General features: G+C 42.6%; 1 protein-coding gene across 1 annotated transcript in view; it reads left to right on the top strand.

The window, feature by feature from the left end:
* Nucleotides 1-19,923: 19,923 nt before the first annotated feature.
* Nucleotides 19,924-22,536, top strand: part of DLEC1 (DLEC1 cilia and flagella associated protein) — a 139,819-nt gene continuing 137,206 nt past the window's right edge. Inside the window, exon 1 of the mRNA XM_075587938.1 lies at nucleotides 19,924-20,144. The gene's annotated coding sequence lies outside the window, so the exon portion shown is untranslated. The remainder of the gene's footprint in view (nucleotides 20,145-22,536) is intronic.

Raw genomic sequence — 22,536 nt, 5'->3', positions numbered from 1 at the left:
ACACATGTATGCAGGTGACACAATCTAAAGGCTGGGACCCGCTGCGCCCGGCGGCGCGGGCGGCTGCGTGAGCGTTCCCCACCAGCAGGGGAATCCTTCTGAGCAGGTCCCAGTCCCCCCTCGCTGCACGGCTCACTACGCGCTGTGACGCGTCAGCCGCCAGGGGATGCAAGAAAATTGTGATCCCAAGCGGTGACGCGTCATGTGGTGCGCTGATGAGCCAATCAGCGGCGGGGGCGGGAGCGGGAGCTGTCAGACAGCTTCCTACACAAGGTAGGGGGTGGTGTGTGTGTGTCTCTGTCTGTGGGTCTGTCTGTGTCTCAGTGTCAGCGTCTCAGTGTCAGCATGTGTGAGGGCATTTGTGATGGATGGGGGAGGGAGCTGCTTACCTTCCAGCAGCCCGCAGCAGCTCCCTCCTGTCCTGCAGCCCGAGCCCATGGAGGGAGGGGGGGAGTAGCGGGTCTCTCCGCTCAAACCAGGCCCCCCCCTCCCGCCCCCTTCCCGCTCCCGCTTCCTACAGACCGCATATCGCGGTCTGTGTCTGTCAGCGCCCCGCCTGTCTGCAGTGCGGGCGCGCTGACTGAGAGAGCGGGGCCTTAGCCTTATATGCACACAGCCATAGCCTCTCCGACCTTGAACACATACTTCAATCTGACTTTTTGAGACTTGAAAATTGGATTTCCCAAAACAAATTGGTTTTAAACACTGACAAGACTGTAACAATGGTTTTTGGGACCAAGGCTACATTTTTTAAGCTTCCAATGACTGAGCTTGAGGCGAACCAACACTAATACTAGTTTTAAATACTTGGGCATATGGTTTGACTCCCATTTAACATTTGGGATGCATATTGATACCCTGACATCCAAAACCTACAGTATGCCAAGCTAGGTGTACTTTACAGCAGGGGGGAGCAAACTTTTTATGCCAAGCTCCCCTTTTTATCTATGAAATTTCTCGCCCCCCCCCCCCCCGCCTAATGTAATCAAAATCACATGAAAAAAAAACCCTTTATTAAACGGTATACAATGTAAATACAAATATGTCTAAATAATTACATATTTCAACAGCTCGCGCTTGCAAAATTAGGCTGCATCCACGCTACCGCTGAGAGCGGTGATATCACCAACTCTCCAAGCATATTTTTGCAAGCACGAGCGGGGGAGCTTGGATCGGGGCTATTTGTGTGTGTGTGTGCGCGTGTGGCTGTGTGTGTGTGTGCGCGTGTGGCTGTGTGTGTGTGTGGCTGTGCATTGACTGCTGCTGAGCGCGCTTCAAAGTCAATTTTGTTTGTCTCCCCAAGCGCCAAGCTTGGGAGAGCGTACGTGCAAAGGCAATCCTTTGTGGGGGGCATTCATCCACCTCTTTGCTACCTCCATTTCCTCTCTTCCCCACCCCCCCCTTTTTTCCCCCCTCCCCCTCCCTTTTTTCCTTCTCCCATTTGCCTATTTATTCTCCCTGCTCTTCGGCTTGCTGTCCCCAGTGTCATCCAAACTCCTACCTACGGCCCTACTAGAGGGGACGGGGGGGGGGGGGACGCGGGGGCTGGGGTGGTGAAGAGATTATACCTCCAACGATGTCGCCACTGTTGTGATCTTGCTTTTAAATTCGCACAGATTGTGAGTACAGTTCCTATATTTTTACACTTATAAAGACATTTTCTAACTGATCCGCGCTATGGTATATGTTTTCTCTGTATGTGAGCACACTTGTCCAAATTACTAAGACACCTACACTTAGATAAGGCTATTTTAAGCAACGTTATTTGAGCTCAGATAGCCATGGCTTATTGATGTACTTAATACAATCACTTTGATTTTTACATTGCTAAGTATTTCATAGATGTGCGAACGTGAACAAATACTATTCGTTAATGTTTAGAAAATTCTAAAAAAAAAAAAAAAGCTTCATAAAACTTTTTAGCCAGAAATGTTTGTGCGAAATTCGACAATTCCGATAGAACTTTGATATTTGAGCAAAATTGTTGAACTTTGAATATACAAATAAGCTCATTTAAATATGCACAGGCTTTTTCTCCCAGGTATTTCAAATATGTTCACATGTATATAACCACGTGGAATATACATTACTGGACTGTGTGGTATACAGGTAGTCCTCGTTATCCAACGTTTCACTTTACAACGAATGGCATATCCAACCCATTTTCCGACGCCTGAATGCGATATCCAACGCTCCCCGCCACTGATTAACATGGGACTCACTTTACAACGGTTTCACTATCCAATGCTACTTGCAGAACGGATTCTGTTGGATAACCGAGGACTGTCTGTATACAGTACAGTACAAGTAGATCGGTATGCTATGCTGTCTCTCTCCTCCAAATGGGTGCTGCACTTTTTAATGAAATAGCTCCATCACATGGCTTGTACTGGAACATACGGTAGTGTACCCAACCCCCTGTTATTCATGTACTGTGTTATCATTCTACCCAACCCCTGTTATTCATGTACTGTGTTATCATTATACCCAACCCCCTGTTATTCATGTACTGTGTTATCATTCTACCCAACCCCTGATATTCATGTACTGTGTTATCATTATACCCAACCCCCTGTTATTCATGTACTGTGTTATCATTATACCCAAACCCCCGTTATTCATGTACTGTGTTATCATTATACCCAACCCCCTGTTATTCATGTACTGTGTTATCATTCTACCCAACCCCCTGTTATTCATGTACTGTGTTATCATTCTACCCAACCCCCTGTTATTCATGTACTGTGTTATCATTATACCCAAACCCCTGTTATTCATGTACTGTGTTATCATTCTACCCAACCCCCTGTTATTCATGTACTGTGTTATCATTCTACCCAACCCCCTGTTATTCATGTACTGTGTTATCATTCTACCCAACCCCCTGTTATTCATGTACTGTGTTATCATTATACCCAAACCCCTGTTATTCATGTACTGTGTTATCATTATACCCAACCCCCTGTTATTCATGTACTGTGTTATCATTCTACCCAACCCCCTGTTATTCATGTACTGTGTTATCATTCTACCCAACCCCCTGTTATTCATGTACTGTGTTATCATTATACCCAAACCCCTGATATTCATGTACTGTGTTATCATTATACCCAACCCCCTGTTATTCATGTACTGTGTTATCATTATACCCAACCCCGTTATTCATGTACTGTGTTATCATTCTACCCAACCCCCTGTTATTCATGTACTGTGTTATCATTATACCCAAACCCCTGTTATTCATGTACTGTGTTATCATTATACCCAACCCCCTGTTATTCATGTACTGTGTTATCATTCTACCCAACCCCCTGTTATTCATGTACTGTGTTATCATTCTACCCAACCCCCTGTTATTCATGTACTGTGTTATCATTATACCCAAACCCCTGTTATTCATGTACTGTGTTATCATTATACCCAACCCCCTGTTATTCATGTACTGTGTTATCATTATACCCAAACCCCCGTTATTCATGTACTGTGTTATCATTATACCCAAACCCCTGTTATTCATGTACTGTGTTATCATTATACCCAAACCCCTGATATTCATGTACTGTGTAATCATTATACCCTACCCCGTTATTCATGTACTGTGTAATCATTATACCCTACTCCCTGTTATTCATGTACTGTGTAATCATTATACCCTACCCTGTTATTCATGTACTGTGTAATCATTATACCCTACTCCGTTATTCATGTACTGTGTAATCATTATACCCTACCCCCTATTATTCATGTACTGTGTAATCATTATACCCTACTCCGTTATCCATGTACTGTGTAATCATTATACCCTACCCCGTTATTCATGTACTGTGTAATCATTATACCCTACTCCCTGTTATTCATGTACTATGTAATCATTATACCCAACCCCCTATTATTCATGTACTATGTAATCATTATACCCTACCCCGTTATTCATGTACTGTGTAATCATTATACCCTACCCCGTTATTCATGTACTGTGTAATCATTATACCCTACCCCGTTATTCATGTACTGTGTAATCATTATACCCTACCCCGTTATTCATGTACTGTGTAATCATTATACCCTACCCCGTTATTCATGTACTGTGTAATCATTATACCCTACCCCCTGTTATCCATGTACTGTGTAATCATTATACCCTACTCCGTTATTCATGTACTGTGTAATCATTATACCCTACCCCCTGTTATCCATGAACTGTGTAATCATTATACCCTACTCCCTGGTATTCATGTACTGTGTAATCATTATACCCTACCCCGTTATTCATGTACTGTGTAATCATTATACCCTACTCCGTTATTCATGTACTGTGTAATCATTATACCCTACTCCCCGTTATTCATGTACTGTGTAATCATTATACCCTACCCCGTTATTCATGTACTATGTAATCATTATACCCTACCCCGTTATTCATGTACTGTGTAATCATTATACCCTACCCCGTTATTCATGTACTGTGTAATCATTATACCCTACCCTGTTATTCATGTACTATGTAATCATTATACCCTACTCCCTGTTATTCATGTACTGTGTAATCATTATACCCTACTCCCTGTTATTCATGTACTGTGTAATCATTATACCCTACTCCCTGTTATTCATGTACTGTGTTATCATTATAAACCTACTCCGTTATTCATGTACTGTGTAATCATTATACCCTACCCCGTTATTCATGTACTGTGTAATCATTATACCCTACCCCCTGTTATCCATGTACTGTGTAATCATTATACCCTACTCCCTGTTATCCATGTACTGTGTAATCATTATACCCTACCCCGTTATTCATGTACTGTGTAATCATTATACCCTACCCCGTTATTCATGTACTGTGTAATCATTATACCCTACCCCGTTATTCATGTACTGTGTAATCATTATACCCTACCCCGTTATTCATGTACTGTGTAATCATTATACCCTACCCCGTTATTCATGTACTGTGTAATCATTATACCCTACCCCGTTATTCATGTACTGTGTAATCATTATACCCTACCCCCTGTTATTCATGTACTGTGTAATCATTATACCCTACCCTGTTATTCATGTACTGTGTAATCATTATACCCTACCCCGTTATTCATGTACTGTGTAATCATTATACCCTACCCCGTTATTCATGTACTGTGTAATCATTATACCCTACCCCGTTATCCATGTACTGTGTAATCATTATACCCTACTCCGTTATTCATGTACTGTGTAATCATTATACCCTACTCCGTTATTCATGTACTGTGTAATCATTATACCCTACCCCGTTATTCATGTACTGTGTAATCATTATACCCTACTCCCTGTTATTCATGTACTGTGTAATCATTATACCCTACCCCGTTATTCATGTACTGTGTAATCATTATACCCTACTCCCTGTTATTCATGTACTGTGTAATCATTATACCCTACCCCCTGTTATTCATGTACTGTGTAATCATTATACCCTACCCCGTTATTCATGTACTATGTAATCATTATACCCTACCCCGTTATTCATGTACTGTGTAATCATTATACCCTACCCCGTTATTCATGTACTGTGTAATCATTATACCCTACCCCGTTATTCATGTACTGTGTAATCATTATACCCTACCCCGTTATTCATGTACTATGTAATCATTATACCCTACCCCGTTATTCATGTAATGTGTAATCATTATACCCTACCCCGTTATTCATGTACTATGTAATCATTATACCCTACCCCGTTATTCATGTACTGTGTAATCATTATACCCTACCCCCTGTTATCCATGTACTGTGTAATCATTATACCCTACTCCCTGTTATTCATGTACTGTGTAATCATTATACCCTACTCCGTTATTCATGTACTGTGTTATCATTATACCCTACCCCCTGTAATTCATGTACTGTGTAATCATTATACCCTACTCCCTGTTATTCATGTACTGTGTAATCATTATACCTTACCCCCTGTTATTCATGTAATGTGTAATCATTATACCCTACTCCCCGTTATTCATGTACTGTGTAATCATTATACCCTACCCCGTTATTCATGTACTATGTAATCATTATACCCTACCCCGTTATTCATGTACTGTGTAATCATTATACCCTACCCCGTTATTCATGTACTGTGTAATCATTATACCCTACCCCGTTATTCATGTACTGTGTAATCATTATACCCTACCCCCTGTTATCCATGTACTGTGTAATCATTATACCCTACTCCGTTATTCATGTACTGTGTAATCATTATACCCTACTCCGTTATTCATGTACTATGTAATCATTATACCCTACCCCGTTATTCATGTACTGTGTAATCATTATACCCTACTCCCTGTTATTCATGTACTGTGTAATCATTATACCCTACCCCGTTATTCATGTACTGTGTAATCATTATACCCTACCCCGTTATTCATGTACTATGTAATCATTATACCCTACCCCGTTATTCATGTACTGTGTAATCATTATACCCAAACCCGTTATTCATGTACTGTGTAATCATTATACCCTACCCCGTTATTCATGTACTATGTAATCATTATACCCTACCCCGTTATTCATGTACTGTGTAATCATTATACCCTACCCCGTTATTCATGTACTATGTAATCATTATACCCTACCCCGTTATTCATGTACTGTGTAATCATTATACCCTGCCCCCTGTTATCCATGTACTGTGTAATCATTATACCCTACTCCGTTATCCATGTACTGTGTAATCATTATACCCTACCCCGTTATTCATGTACTGTGTAATCATTATACCCTACTCCCTGTTATTCATGTACTGTGTAATCATTATACCCTACTCCCTGTTATTCATGTACTGTGTTATCATTATACCCTACCCCGTTATTCATGTACTGTGTAATCATTATACCCAAACCCCTGTTATTCATGTACTGTGTAATCATTATACCCTACCCCGTTATTCATGTACTATGTAATCATTATACCCTACCCTGTTATTCATGTACTGTGTAATCATTATACCCTACCCCGTTATTCATGTACTATGTAATCATTATACCCTACCCCGTTATTCATGTACTGTGTAATCATTATACCCTACCCCGTTATCCATGTACTGTGTAATCATTATACCCTACTCCCTGTTATCCATGTACTGTGTAATCATTATACCCTACCCCGTTATTCATGTACTGTGTAATCATTATACCCTACTCCCTGTTATTCATGTACTGTGTAATCATTATACCCTACTCCCCGTTATTCATGTACTGTGTAATTATTATACCCTACTCCCTGTTATTCATGTACTGTGTTATCATTATACCCAACCCCCTGTTATTCATGTACTGTGTTATCATTATACCCAACCCCCTGTTATTCATGTACTGTGTTATCATTCTACCCAACCCCCTGTTATTCATGTACTGTGTTATCATTATACCCAACCCCCTGTTATTCATGTACTGTGTTATCATTCTACCCAACCCCCTGTTATTCATGTACTGTGTTATCATTCTACCCAACCCCCTGTTATTCATGTACTGTGTTATCATTATACCCAAACCCCTGATATTCATGTACTGTGTTATCATTATACCCAACCCCCTGTTATTCATGTACTGTGTTATCATTATACCCAACCCCCTGTTATTCATGTACTGTGTTATCATTCTACCCAACCCCCTGTTATTCATGTACTGTGTTATCATTATACCCAAACCCCTGTTATTCATGTACTGTGTTATCATTATACCCAACCCCCTGTTATTCATGTACTGTGTTATCATTCTACCCAACCCCCTGTTATTCATGTACTGTGTTATCATTCTACCCAACCCCCTGTTATTCATGTACTGTGTTATCATTATACCCAAACCCCTGTTATTCATGTACTGTGTTATCATTATACCCAACCCCCTGTTATTCATGTACTGTGTTATCATTATACCCAAACCCCCGTTATTCATGTACTGTGTTATCATTATACCCAAACCCCTGTTATTCATGTACTGTGTTATCATTATACCCAAACCCCTGATATTCATGTACTGTGTAATCATTATACCCTACCCCGTTATTCATGTACTGTGTAATCATTATACCCTACTCCCTGTTATTCATGTACTGTGTAATCATTATACCCTACCCTGTTATTCATGTACTGTGTAATCATTATACCCTACTCCGTTATTCATGTACTGTGTAATCATTATACCCTACCCCCTATTATTCATGTACTGTGTAATCATTATACCCTACTCCGTTATCCATGTACTGTGTAATCATTATACCCTACCCCGTTATTCATGTACTGTGTAATCATTATACCCTACTCCCTGTTATTCATGTACTATGTAATCATTATACCCAACCCCCTATTATTCATGTACTATGTAATCATTATACCCTACCCCGTTATTCATGTACTGTGTAATCATTATACCCTACCCCGTTATTCATGTACTGTGTAATCATTATACCCTACCCCGTTATTCATGTACTGTGTAATCATTATACCCTACCCCGTTATTCATGTACTGTGTAATCATTATACCCTACCCCGTTATTCATGTACTGTGTAATCATTATACCCTACCCCCTGTTATCCATGTACTGTGTAATCATTATACCCTACTCCGTTATTCATGTACTGTGTAATCATTATACCCTACCCCCTGTTATCCATGAACTGTGTAATCATTATACCCTACTCCCTGGTATTCATGTACTGTGTAATCATTATACCCTACCCCGTTATTCATGTACTGTGTAATCATTATACCCTACTCCGTTATTCATGTACTGTGTAATCATTATACCCTACTCCCCGTTATTCATGTACTGTGTAATCATTATACCCTACCCCGTTATTCATGTACTATGTAATCATTATACCCTACCCCGTTATTCATGTACTGTGTAATCATTATACCCTACCCCGTTATTCATGTACTGTGTAATCATTATACCCTACCCTGTTATTCATGTACTATGTAATCATTATACCCTACCCCGTTATTCATGTACTGTGTAATCATTATACCCTACCCCGTTATTCATGTACTATGTAATCATTATACCCTACTCCGTTATTCATGTACTGTGTAATCATTATACCCTACCCCGTTATTCATGTACTGTGTTATCATTATACCCTACCCCGTTATTCATGTACTGTGTAATCATTATACCCTACTCCCTGTTATTCATGTACTGTGTAATCATTATACCCTACTCCCTGTTATTCATGTACTGTGTTATCATTATAAACCTACTCCGTTATTCATGTACTGTGTAATCATTATACCCTACCCCGTTATTCATGTACTGTGTAATCATTATACCCTACCCCCTGTTATCCATGTACTGTGTAATCATTATACCCTACTCCCTGTTATCCATGTACTGTGTAATCATTATACCCTACCCCGTTATTCATGTACTGTGTAATCATTATACCCTACCCCGTTATTCATGTACTGTGTAATCATTATACCCTACCCCGTTATTCATGTACTGTGTAATCATTATACCCTACCCCGTTATTCATGTACTGTGTAATCATTATACCCTACCCCGTTATTCATGTACTGTGTAATCATTATACCCTACCCCGTTATTCATGTACTGTGTAATCATTATACCCTACCCCCTGTTATTCATGTACTGTGTAATCATTATACCCTACCCTGTTATTCATGTACTGTGTAATCATTATACCCTACCCCGTTATTCATGTACTGTGTAATCATTATACCCTACCCCGTTATTCATGTACTGTGTAATCATTATACCCTACCCCGTTATCCATGTACTGTGTAATCATTATACCCTACTCCGTTATTCATGTACTGTGTAATCATTATACCCTACTCCGTTATTCATGTACTGTGTAATCATTATACCCTACCCCGTTATTCATGTACTGTGTAATCATTATACCCTACTCCCTGTTATTCATGTACTGTGTAATCATTATACCCTACCCCGTTATTCATGTACTGTGTAATCATTATACCCTACTCCCTGTTATTCATGTACTGTGTAATCATTATACCCTACCCCCTGTTATTCATGTACTGTGTAATCATTATACCCTACCCCCTGTTATTCATGTACTGTGTAATCATTATACCCTACCCCGTTATTCATGTACTGTGTAATCATTATACCCTACCCCGTTATTCATGTACTGTGTAATCATTATACCCTACCCCGTTATTCATGTACTGTGTAATCATTATACCCTACCCCGTTATTCATGTACTATGTAATCATTATACCCTACCCCGTTATTCATGTAATGTGTAATCATTATACCCTACCCCGTTATTCATGTACTATGTAATCATTATACCCTACCCCGTTATTCATGTACTGTGTAATCATTATACCCTACCCCCTGTTATCCATGTACTGTGTAATCATTATACCCTACTCCCTGTTATTCATGTACTGTGTAATCATTATACCCTACTCCGTTATTCATGTACTGTGTTATCATTATACCCTACCCCCTGTAATTCATGTACTGTGTAATCATTATACCCTACTCCCTGTTATTCATGTACTGTGTAATCATTATACCTTACCCCCTGTTATTCATGTAATGTGTAATCATTATACCCTACTCCCCGTTATTCACGTACTGTGTAATCATTATACCCTACCCCGTTATTCATGTACTATGTAATCATTATACCCTACCCCGTTATTCATGTACTGTGTAATCATTATACCCTACCCCGTTATTCATGTACTGTGTAATCATTATACCCTACCCCGTTATTCATGTACTGTGTAATCATTATACCCTACCCCCTGTTATCCATGTACTGTGTAATCATTATACCCTACTCCGTTATTCATGTACTGTGTAATCATTATACCCTACTCCGTTATTCATGTACTATGTAATCATTATACCCTACCCCGTTATTCATGTACTGTGTAATCATTATACCCTACTCCCTGTTATTCATGTACTGTGTAATCATTATACCCTACCCCGTTATTCATGTACTGTGTAATCATTATACCCTACCCCGTTATTCATGTACTATGTAATCATTATACCCTACCCCGTTATTCATGTACTGTGTAATCATTATACCCAAACCCGTTATTCATGTACTGTGTAATCATTATACCCTACCCCGTTATTCATGTACTATGTAATCATTATACCCTACCCCGTTATTCATGTACTGTGTAATCATTATACCCTACCCCGTTATTCATGTACTATGTAATCATTATACCCTACCCCGTTATTCATGTACTGTGTAATCATTATACCCTGCCCCCTGTTATCCATGTACTGTGTAATCATTATACCCTACTCCGTTATCCATGTACTGTGTAATCATTATACCCTACCCCGTTATTCATGTACTGTGTAATCATTATACCCTACTCCCTGTTATTCATGTACTGTGTAATCATTATACCCTACTCCCTGTTATTCATGTACTGTGTTATCATTATACCCTACCCCGTTATTCATGTACTGTGTAATCATTATACCCAAACCCCTGTTATTCATGTACTGTGTAATCATTATACCCTACCCCGTTATTCATGTACTATGTAATCATTATACCCTACCCTGTTATTCATGTACTGTGTAATCATTATACCCTACCCCGTTATTCATGTACTATGTAATCATTATACCCTACCCCGTTATTCATGTACTGTGTAATCATTATACCCTACCCCGTTATCCATGTACTGTGTAATCATTATACCCTACTCCCTGTTATCCATGTACTGTGTAATCATTATACCCTACCCCGTTATTCATGTACTGTGTAATCATTATACCCTACTCCCTGTTATTCATGTACTGTGTAATCATTATACCCTACTCCCCGTTATTCATGTACTGTGTAATCATTATACCCTACCCCGTTATTCATGTACTGTGTAATCATTATACCCAAACCCCTGTTATTCATGTACTGTGTAATCATTATACCCTACTCCCCGTTATTCATGTACTGTGTAATTATTATACCCAACCCCGTTATTCATGTACTGTGTAATCATTATACCCAAACCCCTGTTATTCATGTACTGTGTAATCATTATACCCTACTCCCTGTTATTCATGTACTGTGTAATCATTATACCCTACCCCCTGTTACTCATGTACTGTGTAATCATTATACCCTACCCCCTGTTATCCATGTACTGTGTAATTATTATACCCACCCCTTGTTATTTATGCTTTGGCAATACTGGGATGTTCTTTCATTATGCCAATTAAGCTTATTTGATTGGATTTGCATGAGTTCATCAAGTCTTTAGCTCTTCACTCTGATAACTTACCTCGCCATTCATGGTCGATGAAGACTTTTGAAACACCATTTTTTATTAAGGTTGACAGTTTTCAGAACTTACAGAAACACAAACCAACATAAACAACTTGACTTGGGATACTGGATACAGAAAAGAACAGGAAATTCAAATGTAATGCACCAAAGAAATAGGCACATGTAGCCAAGCTAGTTGTAAGATGACCATTCTGCTCCAGCCAGTTGCCCTACCAACTTTACAATATTGTCCTTTGAATGGTAAAGATGCTGAGGAGTCAGTTGAGACCTTTAGAGGACTATACAAATGTAACCCTCCCTGCCCGGCTCTTAGGGAAATTACATAGGCGTGGTATATACAGTATGGCTAATCCGCATGGGTTTCCTTGACCCAGGGGCTGGACTCAGGCAGCTGGGCGATGAGGTAGCAAGGTTGTAGAATAATAGACACGAGGAACTTTTGTTATACAACAGTCTTTTATTCTGGTCCCGTGTGGGATGTGGACCGTTCACAATCACTTACCTTACAAACATAGGTGATGTTCCCAGCACTCAATAAAAATATAACGAGACAACACTGGAATATGCCAAAAAGATCATTTGTATTGAAATAAATGTGCATAATGTATAATCTGGCGGATGCTACGACTATCCTTAAGGGCGTCTCTGCGTACAAACAAGTGCCACAAATGGCGTGATGGGAAGATCTTTTTGGGGATCTGTGGGGATGGGCCTGAGGAAGGGGCACGCTGCCCCGAAACGTTGCCCCCCTTAACTTTATCATATTTGCTCTACCCAGCTGTTTGTCATTACGCATTTTTATTGTCACTACCTTACCCCCTTTTCCCCTTGTTTTTTCCCTTTCCTTCCCCCACTCCCCTTCCCATCACGCCATTTGTGGCACTTGTTTGTATGCATAGATGCCCTTAAGGATAGTCATAGCATCTGCCAGATTATATATTGTGCACATTTATTGCAATACAAATGATCTTTTTGGCATATTCCAGTGTTGTCTCGTTATATTTTCATTGAGTGCTGTCAACATCACCTATGTTTGTACTATAGTTTTGGGAGGGCCAAGCGTCCCTCTGGATCGTTCCCGTGGACCAAACTGTATATATTTTTACTTTATTGTATTGTATTGTATGTCTTTATTTATATAGCGCCATTAATGTACATAGCGCTTCACAGTAGTAATACATGTGATAATCAAATAAATAACAGATAATATAAATAACAGATCATGGGAGTAAGTGCTTCAGACAAAAAAGTAACATTAAGGAAGAGGAGTCCCTGCCCCGAGGAGCTTACAGTCTAATTGTTAGGTAGGGAGAACGTACAGAGACAGTAGGAGGGAGTTCTGGTATGTGCGTCTGCAGGGGGCCAAGCTTTATGTGTCATGTGTTCAGAATATCCACAGTGCTATTCATATGCTTCTTTAAGCAAGTGTGTCTTAAGGTGGGTCTTAAAGGTGGATAAAGAGGGTGCTAGTCGGGTACTGGGGAAGGGCATTCCAGAGGTGTGGGGCAGTCAGTGAAAAAGATTTAAGGCGGGAGAGGGCTTTAGATACAAAGGGGGTAGAAAGAAGACATCCTTGAGCAGAACGCAAGAGTCGGGATGGTGCATAGCGAGAAATTAGGGCTGATGTAAGGAGGGGCAGAAGAGTGTAGAGCTTTAAAAGTGAGGAGAAGAATGGAGTGTGAGATGCAGGATTTGATCGGAAGCCAGGAGAGGGATTTCATGAGGGGAGATGCTGAGACAGATCTAGGAAAGAGTAGAGTGATTCTGGCCGCAGCATTTAGGATAGATTGTAGGGGAGACAGGTGAGAGGCAGGAAGGCCGGACAGCAGGAGGTTACAGTAATCAAGACGGGAGAGAATGAGGGCCTGAGTCAGAGTTTTAGCAGTCGAGCAATAGAGGAAAGGGCGTATTTTTGTTATATTTCGGAGGAAAAAGCGACAAGTTTTAGAAATGTTTTGAATGTGAGGGGCGAATGTGAGAGAGGAGTCGAGTGTGACCCCTAGGCAGCGTGCTTGGGCTACTGGGTGAATGATCGTAGTTCCAACAGTAATGTGGAAGGAGGTAGTAGGGCCAGGTTTGGGAGGAAGTATGAGGAGCTCTGTTTTATTTGGGAGTGCTGCCTGTAACACCATACTTTGTTTACATTCACATACCTTGTATGGTTTTAGAACAAGCATGCATGATTACAGTTGCGTCCATCAGTGCCCACTCTTAACACTATAATGGAGATGCATTAACTCCGACTGCAATTAAGTCCGACTGCAAGACTCAAGCAGCACCAGGAAAAAATCAAATACAGTCATTGCTCTTAGAAATAATCCCCTAATTACTGAGTGTGTACAGTATATAGATGCCCTGAAGTGCCAGCGTTCTAACCACTAAGTCACCAAACTAGATCCTGCCTATATTGAGGTATAATGTGAGGTTATGTACAGAGTCTTAATTAGCCAGTGTATTGTTAGGTAAATGGACACACGCTGTTATGCCATTCAATGATGCTTAGGTAACTGAGGCTCTGTGTATCCTAGCTAGCACTCAGAAACCTGTCATTGTAGATGGTAGAGGGGGGTGTGGGTAGGTGGGGAGAGGCTGCGAAGAGGTCTTCTCTAATGATGAGAGGCCACATAGGAGTGAAAGGCAGCTACTGAGTGTAGATTAGATTATACCAATTTATGACCTAGTACAGCCAGAGTGGGTCAGTGCTGTTCCAACTCAGGTACACTAGATCGTAGGAAGGAAGCAATGAAAACACTCCCAAACCAGCCCTAGACTTGAAGCAGATTAGAATTGCTTCCAAGACCCAAACTAAGTTACGTTTATCCCCGGATCCGACACTGACTAATAAACCAATGGCTGTTTCGAATGTAGAGTGCTTTCTCGATTCATCATCTTGAGAAAGCACTCTACGTGCCAAACGTCCGTCGGTTCACGCACCCAAACTAACGTCAGTCAGTGTCAGATCCGGTGGGACGGCAAGGGAGAGGTTTCCACAGCAGCAGCTCTGGATGGGTCCACGACCCTCCGGCTAGCTGCTCCGGGGGGTAATCGTAGCCTAGTATGGGTCTTGAAAGCAGTTCTGTAGTATAAAATAAAAACCCTGGAGCTTCAGTCTATTTATAATTATTAATGAATAAAAATATCTCTGCCCGGTGGGATCCCCAGTTGTCCGGAGTAGAAATGTACAAACTTTGTGTGAGGATCCGTGAGTCTCGCCACCCTCGGCGCGCTTCCTGCTTACGCCGGTCCGCAACCGGGTGCTCCGCTTCCCCCGCCTCCTGCAACACGTCATCGGGGCCATCCACCACCCACCGCCGCACTATGGGTGCGCGCGGAAGTAAATACGGAATCCCCTGGCCCCGCCTCCAGTTATCTCGCCTCCAGGTTACGTCCTTACATGGGCATCAGCGGCGCGCAGTGCGCGCACGCTCAACGCGCGCATGTACCGCATCATCAATCTTCGTCAGCAATCTTTCCCACACCTGTCTCCTGCACCACTACAGCCAATCACAGCCTGCGCTGATGACGCGCCCCCAGTGTCACACACTACCAATAACAACATATTCATCATCATTATCATCAACATATTCCTCCACCTCAATTGTTGTGTAATACTGTGTGCTGCCTTTTCTGAAGCTAAGATTTTATTTCCTTTGCACCTGTTTGTAACCACCCCCTGCTGGGTTACTAGTTTGTTATACAAGGGGTTCATGTCTGGTGGGTTGTTGTAAAGTAATGACCTTTCCAATATTGTTGTAACTTCGTTTAACTGAAACTTAAGTCACGCCCATCTTCTAGAAGGAACTGTCACATGGGGTGATGTGGTGAGGAGCCCAACCACAACCCTGTAGCTATGGTGGCCTGTGAGGTCACTGTAGTATAAATATGGGAGTCTAGTGGGTTGGTCCCAAGACCCCTGGAAGACCACAGGAGTGCCCCCAACAAGATTCAGGAGGGACCAAGACAGAGCAAACCTTTATTTTTTTCACAGTTAGGGAAAAGTGTCCCCAGCCAGAAAGGGCCACTTAATATCTGATGTAGATACCATGACTGTCCACTACTATTAAGGGAGTATGGGCCTTATTCAGAAAGCCTCGATAAGGCCCTTATCGAGCACTTATCGCCCAAAATGGGCACTCGTATTCAGATAGCCTCGATAAGTGCTCGATAACGGCCTGTATCGACGCAAAATTGTATCTCCATCCGAAATTCGCTGACTGAGCAGCGATCAGGCCCTTATCGACCATTTTCGAATGGTTGATAAACTCCCGCTATTCAGAGACCCGCGAGTCGGGGGTCGCGGCCTATCGCAGCCCATCGCAGCCGTAAAAAACGATTTTCTCCCCAAAATCAATTCCCCACAAAATTGTTGGACAATTGGTGGGGAGATGGCCTCGATAAGCTGCGATATGTCGGGACTTAGAAAAAATCAGGCCCCTTTCCTGCCTCGGATTGATGCCGGGGGACTCCGGAGCTGATAGCCATTAATAGCAGCTCCGGACCCCCCCGGCATGCATCCGAGGCAGGAAACATGCATGTACAGCAACTTCATTACCTTAGCGGCTAACCGCTAAGGCAATGAAGGGTTTAAACACCTGTGCCAGGCTTACTGTAAGAAACATACAATACAATACTGTGGCTATCGGGGTGGGTGAAGGGGGAATTTGGCCCTTAGTGGCTGTTTAGGCATTGCAGGGGGGTTGCGGGGGGGAGTTAACCCCTTCATTACCATAGCGGTTAATACCGCTAAGGTAATAAAGGGGTTAACCCAACCGCTACCCACCCGCAAGGTCTAAACACCCATCCTTAGGGCTAATACCCCCTTCACCCACCCGTCAGGCCTAAGCACCCACCCCACACTGACTACACCCACCCTATCCCCATTGAGTAGTATAGTGGTACATCATACCCATATAATAATAATATGGGCATGATAAGCCTCTATAGCACTCAATGGGCACCCTAATTACAGCACATTAATACACAAGACACACAATAATAAAAGCTAACTAAACTACCAAAAAAGACACTTCACTAAATACAAACAGTAGCCAGCTAATCCAATCAATAGCAACATCAACATTTAATTAATTAATCCATTAACCAATCAAAACAATTAATTACGAAAGCAACTCAAAATGAATAGTAACACTAACCAATGTAAACAATGAATTACTCCAACATTAATTAATGTAACCATTAAAATACAAATAAATACTATCTCTCAAGTATCCATAAAACACAAGAGCTAACATTATATAACATTAAGTACAAGCGAACACCAATCGCAAACCTTTTCTTACATTAAGCATAAACAAACAATCACATTCACATCATTAACAAGCGAGAAATGCCCCCCAAATATTGCCATAATAATGTATTAATCTGTACCCTAAAGAGTAGGGTGACCAGATTTACAAAAGTAAAAACCGGGACACATGAAATTTTTTTTTTATAAAACAAATGATATCACCAACTGCGCCCCTTCTCCTTTGTCTCTCTACCCCGCTCTGTCCCCCCTTCTTTCTCACACACACCCCTTTCTCTATGCCTCCCCCCATATCCCTCTATTCTCGTTCTCCCCACCCCTACATTCTCATTCCACCCTTCCCTGTCTCTCTCCCCCATTCTCTCTCTTTCCCCCCCTCCCCCCCATTCTCTCTCTCTCCCTCCCCCATTCTCTCTCTCTCCCTCCCTCCCTCCCCCATTCTCTCTCCCCCCCCATTTTCTCTCCTCCCCTCTCTCTCTCCTCCCCTCTCTCTCTCCTCCCCTCTCTCTCTCCTCCCCTCTCTCTCTCCTCCCCTCTCTCTCTCCTCCCCTCTCTCTCTCCTCCCCTCTCTCTCTCCTTCCCTCTCTCTCTCCTTCCCTCTCTCTCTCCTTCCCTCTCTCTCTCCTCCCCCCCCTCTCTCTTCCCCCTCTCTCTTCCCCCCCCTCTCTCCCCACATTCTCTCGCTCTCTCTCCCAATTCTATCCCTCTCTCTCCCAATTCTCTCCCTCTCTCCCCCAATTCTCTCCCTCTCCCTCCCCCCCTCTCCTCTCCCTCTCTTCCCCCCTCTCATTCTGTGTCTCTCCTCCATTTTCTGTCTCTCTCCCCCCATTCTGTCTCTCTCTCTCCCCCCCCATTCTCTGTGTCTCTCTCTCTCCCCCATTCTCTGTGCCTTTCCCCCCCATTCTCCGTCTCGCTCTCTCCCCTCCATTCTGTCTCTCTCCCTCCCCCCATTCTCTCTCTCCCCCATTCTCTGTCTCAATCCCCCCATTCTCTGTGTCTTCCCCCATTCTCTGTGTCTCCCCCCCATTCTCTCTATCCCCCCCCCATTCTCTCTCCCCTCCATTCTCTGTCTCAACCCCCCCATTCTCTGTCTCAATCCCCCCATTCTCTGTGTCTCCCCCCCATTCTCTCCCTCCCTCTCCCCCATTCTGTGTCTCCTCCACTTTCTGTCTCTCTCCCCCCCATTCTCTGTTTCTCTCCCCCCCCCCATTCTCTGTCTGTCTCTCTCCCCCCATTCTCTGTCTCTCTCTCTCCCCTCCCCCATTCTCTGTCTCTCCTCCATTTTCTGTCTCTCTCCCCCCCATTCTGTCTCTCCCTCCCCCCCATTCTCTGTCTCTCTCACCCCTCCCTCATCTCTCCCTCTCCCTTCCATTCTGTCTCTCTCCCCCATTCTCTGTCTCCCTCCCTCCATTTTGTCTTCCCCAATTCTGTGAAACCCCCCATTCTCTCTCTCACCTCCCCCCCCATTCTCTCACTCCTTCCCCATTCATTCTCCCTCTTCCCCCATTCTCTCTCTCTCCTCCCCCCATGCTCTCTTCCCATTCTCTCTCTCTCTCCCCCATTATGTCCCCCCTCCCTTCCCCCCATTCCCTCTCTCCCACCCCCCCCCCATTCTCTCTCCCCACCCCATTCTCTCTCCCCACCCCATTCTCTCTCTTCACCCCCCCCCCCATTCTCGGCTCTCTCTCCCCCCCCATTCTCTGTCTCTCTCCCCCCACCCCCTATTCTCATCTCTCTCTCCCCTCCATTCTGTCTCTCTCTCTCTCTCCCCCCCCCCTTTGTCTCGCCTCCATTTTCTGTCTCTTTCCCCTCCATTCTCTGTCTCTCCCCCCCCATTCTGTCTCTCTATCCCCCTCCCACACTCTGTGCCCCTCTTCCCATGCTGTGCCCCTCTCCCCACACTGTCTCTCCCCATCCTGTGCCTGTGCCTCTCTCCATGCTGTGCCTGTGCCTCTCTCTGTCTCTTCCCATGCTGTGCTTGTGCCTCTCTCTGTCTCTTCCCATGCTGTGCCTGTGCCTCTCTCTGTCTCTTCCCTTGCTGTGCCTGTGTCTCTCTCTCTCTCTGCCTCTCCTCATGCTGTGCCTGTGTGTGTGTGTGTCTCTCTCTCTGCCTCGCCTCATGCTGTGCCTGTGTGTGTGTGTGTCTCTCTCTCTCTGCCTCTCCTCATGCTGTGCCTATGCCTCTCTGTCCCTCCCCCCCCCCCCATTGTGTGAGTGAGTGTGTGTCTGTGTCCCCCATTCTGGACCATACCTGCATGGGTGGGGGAAGCCATCTTGAGCCCTGGCAGCAGACACCGGAAGTTCTCACTGACACTTCCGGGTCTCACTGCTCGGGCTCCGCAGTTCAGACCCGGCCCCTGCTCTCCTCCATGCATTGTCTGCTCTCTGCTGCCCCCTCTGCTCTGATGGTCAAAAGCGGAACAGCCACAAAAAAAACGGAACATTTTACAGGATACAGGATGCAGGGCAGCTGGGCAGAGACTAAAAAACCGGGACAGAGACTAAAAAACCGGGACAGAGGTTAAAAAAACGGGACACCTGGTCACCCTACTAAAGAGGTACAGATTAATATATTATCAGTCAATGTGCATCACACAAAAAATCAAAAAACACACCCAAAAAAGAAACCTGTAAAAAGAGACATTTACAAACATTGAATATATTACTTACCATTAGAAGCGGTGGCCCTCCGACTCCCGGGGTAACAGGAAGCTCACGTACCTTGAAGGCCTCCAACAGCATCCGATGACATCCACCATGAAGATCCGGCTCAGGTACCCAAATCTTCTTTTTTCTTTCTTTACTCACCGTCTTCTATCTTCATCTGTCACCATTTCTTGTTGTTCTTTATCTTCTTTCTTCATCTGTCAATCCATAAAACCCCATGTTAAATCCCAGCCGATGCTGTCTCGTCGGCTTCTTGGGCTCAAATGAGGCGTCACGGCGTTAAATAGGGCTTGTGACGTCACATTTAGCCTCAAAATGGTTAACAGCCATCTGATTGGCTGTTAAAGCCATGTTCCGACTTTAAAAAATTTTTTTTTACATGACGTCACTTAAAACTGCAGTTCAGTCAATATCCTGCATGTGTGTTTTTTTAATAAATCAGTTCTATAGTAAGAAAAAATACTTTTAGCATTTTCTGTTTTAAAAAAAAAACAACTTTGAAAGACCAATTTTCTTGTATTCTATTTTAACAGCCATTTGCTAAGGCACTGCCCCTTCATGTCCTGTCACACCCCTTTGTCAGCCCTGCCCTCCCTCTAGCACTTGTCAGTGCAGGAGTGCTCATGAATATTCATGAGCTTCCACTGACAGACAAGCAGAATATAAACAGATCCCTTCACTAATTATGTCACCAAATTTTGCCTATCAATACATGGAGAACTAATTGACCTGCAGCTATACAGCTCTTTAGATCATTAGAGATTGCACACATGAAACTATTGAAGTAAAAAAATAAATAAAAAATAAAAAATAAAAAAAAAGACTGAACTGCAGCTTTAAAGGGAATGATGCCAGCCAATCAGAATGGCTGTGCTTCATTTGGCTGTTAACCATTTTGAGGCTAAATGTGACGTCACAAGCCCTATTTAAGGCCGTGACGCCTCATTTGAGCCCAAGAAGCCGACGAGACAGCATCGGCTGGGATTTAACATGGGGTTTTATGGATTGACAGATGAAGAAAGAAGATAAAGAACAACAAGAAATGGTTACAGATGAAGATAGAAGACGGTGAGTAAAGAAAGAAAAAAGAAGATTTGGGTACCTGAGCAGGATCCTGATAGATGATGGCATCGGATGCTGTTGGAGGCCTTCAAGGTACGTGAGCTTCCTGTTACCCCGGGAGTCGGAGGGCCACCGCTTCTAATGGTAAGTAAGATATTCAATGTTTGTAAATGTCTCTTTTTACAGGTCTATTTTTTGGGTGTGTTTTTTGATTTTTTGGGGTACAGATTAATACATTATTATGCCAATATTTGGGGGGCATTTCTCGCTTGTTATTGCAGTTATTGATTTGGATGTGATTGTTTGTTTATGGTTAATGTATTAAAAGGTTTGCGATTGGTGTTCGCTTGTACTTAAATGTTTTATTATGTTAGCTAATGTGTTTTATGGATACTTCTGAGATAGTTTTAATGTATTTATTTGTCTTTTAATGGTTACATTAATGAATGTTGGATTAATTCATTGTTTACATTGGTTAGTGTTACTATTCATTTTGAGTTGTTTTCCGAATTAATTGTTTTGATTGGTTAATGGATCAATTAATTCAATGTTGATGTTGCTAATGATTATATTGATTGGATTAGCTGGCTACTGTTTGTATTTAGTGAAGTGTGCTTTTTTGGTAGTTTATTTGGCTTTTCTTATTGTGTGTCTTATGTATTATTACTGTATTTTTATTAGGGTGCTAATTGAGTGCTATAGAGGCTTATCATGCCCATATTATTATTATATGGGTATGATGTACCACTATACTACTCAATGGGTATAGGGTGGGTATAGTCATTCTGGGGTGGGTGCTTAGGCCTCCAGGGTCAGGGTAGGTTAACCCCTTAATAACTATAGCGGTTAGGAACCGCTACGGTGATTAAGGGGTTAGGGGCCATTAGAATGTATTTATTTTGTATATATGCTTTCTGGCAACGGAGGACAGAGGGACCTGCTGTTGTGGTAAGTATAACTGTATTTATTTATTTTATTTATGTATGCGACTGCAGTGTTTAATAATGGACAAATAATATATTATCCATATCTGGATAATAGTTATTTTGCCCATTACTGTACTGTATGGGTTTGGGCGGAGGGGGGGGGGGGGTGTGTTTTGATGTGTTTTTACATATTTATTTTAATATATATTTCTTTAATAGTGTAGAGGTGCAGGGGGTCTCCGGAGCTGAACCACGTTGGTTTTATGTCCGGGGACCCCCTGCTTCCCGAGATACA

This window comes from Ascaphus truei, chromosome 2 (assembly GCF_040206685.1).
Source record: "Ascaphus truei isolate aAscTru1 chromosome 2, aAscTru1.hap1, whole genome shotgun sequence".
NCBI lineage: Eukaryota > Metazoa > Chordata > Amphibia > Anura > Ascaphidae > Ascaphus > Ascaphus truei.
This window is presented reverse-complemented; position numbering and strand designations above follow the sequence as displayed.